Below are 6,697 nucleotides of genomic sequence, written 5' to 3'. Positions count from 1 at the left end.
GCGATCCTCCCACCTCAGCCTCCCGAGTAGCTGGGACAACAGGCACGTGCCACCGTTCCAGGCGATAAAGTAGACTTTAGAGCAAGAAGTGGTAGTAAAGACAAAAAGGGACATTTCATAATGATAAAAGAGTCAATTCAGCAGGAAGATCAAATAATTCTAAATTTGCATGCATCTAATAATACAGCTTTTAATAATATAACAACACTATGTCTATGAGATTCATCCATTTGTTTGCATGCAGCAGTAGTTTGTTCGTTATTATTGTTGGATGGTGTTTCATTGCATAAATATATTGGAAGGTTTTAAACAACTTTTCTCAGTATTGGTAGAATAATAAGATGAAAAAGTGTAAGAATATCAAATACTTGAATTGCACAAGTAATCTAAACAATGGACAAACGTAGATCCCTGCATTCTAAACTGCAGAATAGTTTATTTTTAGGTGCAAGGAACATCTACAAAATTTTACTACATGAAAAGCATAAAGTAAGTCTCAACAAACTGCAAAGGTTGAAATAACACAGAGTATATCCTTTGGCTATTGCAAAATTAAGCTGCAACTTTAAAATTATTAATAATTATTAAGATTATTAAAATTATAAAATGTCTAGAAAAAAACATAATAAAATATTTGTGACCGGCTGGGTGCAGTGGCTCACGCCTGTAATCCCAGCACTTTGGGAGGCTGAGGTGGGTGAATCACCTGAGGTCAGGAGGTTGAGACCAACCTGATCAACATGGAGAAACCCCTTCTCTACTAAAAATACAAAATTAGCTGGGCATGGTGGCGAATGCCTGTAATCCCAGCTACTCAGGAGGCTGAGGCAGAATCACGTGAACCTGGGAGGCGGATGTTTCAGTGAGCCGAGATCACGCCATTGCACTCCAGCCTGGGCAACAAGAGCAAAACTCTGTCTCAAAAAAAAAAAAAAAAAATGGTGATCTTGTGTTTGACAAACATTTTTTGATAGGACACAAATAGGACAAGCCATAAATGATGAATAAACAAACTAGATTTGCCCAAATAAAAACTAGTGCTCTTTCTAAGATGCTGTTAAGAAAACGAAAAGCTGCCGGGCGTGGTGGCTCATGCCTGTAATCCCAGCACTTTGGGAGGCTGAGGCGGGTGGATCACCTGAGGTCAGGAGTTCGAGACCAGCCTGACCAACATGGTGAAACCCTGTCTTAAAAAAAAAAAATTCCAGGCCGGGCACGGTGGCTCACACCTGTAATCCCAACACTTTGGGAGGCCAAGGTGGGCAGATCACCTGAGGTTGGGAATTCGAGATCAGCCTGGCCAACATGGTGAAACCCCATCTCTACTAAAAATACAAAAAATTAGCCAGGCATGGTGGTGCTCATTGTAATCCCAGCTACTCTGGAGGCTGTGGCACGAGGATCACTTGAACCTGGAGGTGGTGATAGAGCAAGACTCTGTCTCAAAAAAAACAAAAACAAAAACAAAAACAAACAAAAAAAGAAAATGAAAAGCTGAACTATAGACAGGGATGAACTATTGTAACTTAACAGAGATAATAAAGGACTTTATCCAGAATATGTGATGAACTCTCACAATTTGATATTAAGAAAATAAACAACTGAATTTAAAAAATATGGATAAAAGATTAGAATAGCTGCATCTGTTACAGTGGCTTAAAAAATGACAAAACCAAGTGCAGGTGAAGAATGGAGCAACTGGAACTCTCATATAATTCTAGTGGGAATGTAAAATGGTACAATCACTTTGGAAAACGGTTTTGTATAGAGTTAACCATACACTTCCCATGTGACCCAACAACCCTACTCCTAAGTATTTACCCAAGAGAAATAAAAACATAGGTCCACACAAAGACTTGCATGCAAATATTTATAGCAATTTTCTTGGTCATTGGCCTAACCTAGAAACAACCCAAGTGTCTATCATCTGGTGAGTGAATAAACAAATTGTGCTATGCAATGGCATACTACTTAGCAATAAGAAGGACCAAGCAATTAATACAAGCAACATGAATGAAGCTCAAAAGCACTATGTTAAATGAATCTCAGACATAAAAAGTCTTGTTTTGTTTATATGACATTCTGAGAAAAGCAAAAATTATAGAACAGAAATCAGATCAGTGGTTTTTAGGGGGCTGAGGCTGAAGAGAGAGGGCCGACTATATGGTACAAGGGCACTTGGTGGGGTGATGAAAATATTCTTTATCTTGATCGTTGTGGTAGTTATGTGACTACATACACTTGCCAAAACTCATAAAACTTTACACCCAAGAATAGCAGACTTTACTGTGTGTAAATTATACATCAATAAACCTGATTAAAGTGATCCCTTTTGCTAATTTGCACAAAGGCATTGCTCACTAAAGCTAAGCCATGTGCCCACTGGGTGGCATCTTCCTAGAGGAATCTCTTTTGTCTAATTTATGCAAAGGCAACAAATGAGATAGTAGTGGTTTTGTCTTATTCCATGTTGAATCCTATTTTTGTATTTTTAAAAATTTAGGTAAAATTATGTATAAATACACAATATTAAGAACGTAATTAAAAAATACACCTGATTTTTTTTTCTTGCATGTAAATATGCTTTCTTTTTTTTTTTCTTTTTTCTTTTTATTGTATTTGGACTCTGGGGTACATGTGCACATCCTGGATCCTGCAGGATTGTTGCATAGGTACATATGTGGCAAGGTGGTTTGCTGCCTTCATCTCCCCATCACCTATATCTGGTATTTCTCCCCTCAGTATCCCTCCCCCCCCTCCCCCCCCCCCCCTATCCCTCCCCACCCTCCCCACCCCCCGCTATCCCTCCCCTAGCCCCTCCCTACTGACCACAGTGTGTGAGGCTTCCCTCCCTGTGTTCATGTGTTCTAACTGTTCAACACCTGTCTATGAGTGATAACGTGTAATGTTTGGTTTTCTGTTGTTGTGTCAGTTTGCTGAGAATGATGGTTTCCAGATTCATCCATGTCCCTGTGAAGGACACGAACTCATCGTTTTTCATGGCTGCATAGTATTCCATGGAAATACACCTGATTTTTAAAAGCCTATGGTTTTTTCTTTTAAGACAGGGCCTTGCTCTGTTGTCCAGGCTGAAGTGCTATGGCATGATCTCGGCTCACTGCAACCTTCACCTCCTGGGTTCAATTGATTCTCGTGCCTCAGTCACCCAAGTAGCTGGGATTACAGGCACAAGCCACGACACCTGGCTAATTTTTTGTATTTTAATTAGAGACGGGGTTTTGCCATATTGTCCAGGCTGATCTCAAACTCCTGGCTTCAAGTGATCTGCCCACCTTGGCCTCCCAAAATGCTGGGATTACAGGCATAAACCACCACACTCAGCCAAAAAATATGAATTTTTAAAAGGCTGGAAAGAAATCATCAAAGCCTCTGTCTCAAGAAGCTAGGAAAAATATCCCAACCAAACAAATCAAACTGGTCTAAGCTGGTGATGATGATACAATTCCTCTTTTGTACAGTTATGTTTTCCCTCATGGCTAGTACCTGATGATACAAGCATCCATCCAAGATCCTTTTCTGAATCAGTTATTTCATGGAGGAGGGGACGGTGTCATAAAATGATAATTTTTAAATCCTGTCATTTTTCTCAGCACCACCCTCTTACCAACTGAGCTAATCGACCGCCCAATCCTGTCATTTTTCTATGTGTATTAGTTAACATTCTCCTAATCTAGAAGGAAGCACTTTCCCTCATTAACTGGGGTTTTTGGTTACCCAAAACATGGTTTCTGCTGGAAAAGCAGGTAACTGCCTAATTCTTTTCTTCTAATGAAACTGTTGCTCCACTCAGTCATTGTTTTGTTGAGTCCAACAGATTTAGAAAATATGAGAAATTATGTTCTTGTTCAAACTGTTGCTTTGGGTGTTAAAAATAATTGGTTTGATTGGATAGTGCTAAATTTGTAATTAATTTGAGGAAAAACATAATACAGAATAGAATGTACAATATAATCCTTGCATTTAACCTATATATTTTCATATAGATACAAGTATGTATGGGTAAAGTATATGGTTAAGTGTATGGTAAAGGTTGTACTTCAAGTTCAAATAGGGGAAAGGATGATCTCTTCAATAGATGCTTCTGGGAATCTGGGTATCTATATGAAAAAAAAGTCAGAGTCTTGTCCTATGTCACTTATTAAGTTCCAAATAGATTTTTAGAACTTATAATAGTACTATAGCAGTATAGGGGAGTATTTTTCTTTTTCTTTTCTTTTCTTTTTTTTGTTTTTTTTTTGAGACAGGGTCTCATCCTGTTGTCCAGGCTGGAGTGCAGTGGTGTGATCATAGTTCACTGCAGCCTCGACATTCCTGGGTCCAAGTGATGCGCCAGCCTCAGCCTTTCAAGTAGCTGGGATTACAGGTGCGTGCTACCATGCCTAGCTAATTTTTGTACTTTTTTGTAGAGATGGGGTTTCACCATGTTACCCAGGCTTGTCTCAAACTCCTAGTCTCAAGTGATCACATGCCTTGGCCTCCCAAAGTGCTGGGATTACAGGTGTGAGGCACCATGCCTGTCTTTAGGAGATTATTTTTCATAAGCTTCAGTTGGGGAAGAAAAAAGCCATAAATGGAAAGACTGATGAATTTAACTACATCAAAATGGAAAAACTTCAGTATGTAGAAAGACAATATAAACAAGATTGAAACAAACTACAGACTGGGAGAAAGTATTTGCAACATATAAAACAGAGAAACAAGTACTATCTATACTAAATACAGCCCTTCTGTGAAATCCATAAGATAAAGCTAATATCTTTTGTGCCAGGAAAACAGGCAAAGGATGTGAACAGGCAATTTACACAGCTACAAGTGACCAGTAAACATGTGAACAGAGGCACAACCTCACTACTTAACAGTGAAATGTTTTCTGCAACATTGTTATACCACTTATCAGTTATCCAATTGTCAAAATTTGCAAAGATAATTTTTGCAGCATTGTTTTTTATTGCTTAAAATTAAAGAAAACCTAAATGTCCACCAGTAGAGGAATGTTAAATAAGCCATACTATAGCCACACTGTGGAATACAATGCAACAGTTAAAAAGATCAACATTTATTGACAAAAGAGTCCCAATATATATTGTAGAATGAAAATATCAAGTTGTGAAACATATGTAGTATTTGATACCCTCTAACATTATTTCTATCTCTCTCTCTCTCTCTCTCTCTCTTTGAGACAAAATTTTGCTCTTGTTGCCCAAGCTGGAGTGCAGTGGCACAGATCTCGGTTCACTGCAACCTCTACCTTCCAGATTCAGGTGATTCTCCTGCCTCAGCCTCCCAAGTAGCTGGGATTACAAGCATGTGTCACCACGGCCAGCTAATTTTGTATTTTTAGTAGAGATGGGATCTCTCCATGTTGGTCAGGCTGGTTTTGAACTCCCAACCTCAGGTGATCTGCCTGCCTCGGCCTCCCAAAGTGCTGGGATTACATGCGTGAGCCACTATGGCTGGCTAATTTTGTGTTTTTAGTAGAGATGGGGTTTCTCCATGTTGGTCAGGTTGGTTTTGAATTTCCAACCTCAGGTGATACGCCCACCTTGGCCTCCCAAAGTGCTGGGATTAGAGGTGTGAGCCACTGTGCCTGGCCATACTTCTCTTTTTTCAGACAGAGTCTCATTCTGTTGCCCAGGTTGGAGTGCAGTGGCATGATCTCAGCTCACTACAACCTCCACCCCCTGGGTTCAAGTGATTCTCATGCCTCAGCCTCCCAGGTAGCTGGGATTACAGGGCTGCGCCACCATGACTGGCTAATTTTTGTAATTTTATAGTAGTAGAGACAGGGTTTTGCCACATTGGCCAGGCTGATCTCAAGCTCCTGAGCTCAAGCAATCTACCTGCCTCAGCCTCTCAAAGTGCTGGGATTATAGGTGTGAGCCACGGTGCTGGGCCAGCATGCTGTCTTTGATATTTATTCATGTTGTTGCATGTATCAGTACTTTAATACTTTTTATTGCTGAATAGTATTCTACTGTATATATGTACAACAATTTGTTTATTCATTCTCTTTTTTTTCTGAGTTTTAGCTATTATGAATAAAGCTGATATAAACATTCATGTACTAGTCTTTATGTAGGCATGTTTTCACTTTTCTTGACTAAATAATACTCAGAAGTGAACTTGGGTTGTATGGTAAGTGAATGTTAAACTTTATAAGAAACTAAGAAAGATGTCTCCAAAGTGGCTGTATCAGTTTACACTCCTGATGATAATGTATTAGTATTCTGGTTTCTCCATGTTCTCAACAACATTTGGTGCTGTTAGTCTTTTGATTTCAGCCATTCTAGTGGAAGTATGGTGGAATGTCATTGTGTTTTCTATTTGCATTTCTCTGATTACTGAAGATGTTGAGGACTGGATATCTACCTTCGTGAGTGTTCATTCAAGTTTGTACCCCCTCTAACAATGGATTTTTCTTTTTACTGTTAATTTGTAGGAATTCTTTATGTATTCTGGATATAGGTGCTTTGTCAGATACATGTACTATATATATATTTTTTCCAAATCTGTACGTTACCTATCCATTTTGTTAATAATGTTTGTGGATGAAAAATAATTTCAATTTTGATAAAGCCCAATTTATCAATTTTATCTTTTATTATTAATGCTTTTTGTGCCCTGTCCAAGGCATCTTTGCCTTCCCCAAGGTCATGAAGCTATTCCTCCTTTTTTT

General features: G+C 38.9%; 1 long non-coding RNA gene across 1 annotated transcript in view; it reads left to right on the top strand.

Moving 5' to 3' along the window:
* Positions 1–3,069: 3,069 nt before the first annotated feature.
* Positions 3,070–6,697, top strand: part of LOC108287435 — a 6,610-nt gene continuing 2,982 nt past the window's right edge. The window contains exons 1-3 of the long non-coding RNA XR_001818333.2: positions 3,070–3,082; positions 4,293–4,296; positions 5,277–5,282. This is a non-coding gene — a long non-coding RNA (uncharacterized LOC108287435). The remainder of the gene's footprint in view (positions 3,083–4,292; positions 4,297–5,276; positions 5,283–6,697) is intronic.

This window comes from Cebus imitator, unplaced genomic scaffold (assembly GCF_001604975.1).
Source record: "Cebus imitator isolate Cc_AM_T3 unplaced genomic scaffold, Cebus_imitator-1.0 Scaffold343, whole genome shotgun sequence".
Taxonomy (NCBI): Eukaryota; Metazoa; Chordata; class Mammalia; order Primates; family Cebidae; genus Cebus; species Cebus imitator.
Note: the sequence above shows the minus strand (reverse complement) of the source record. Positions and strands in the feature narration are given on the sequence as shown.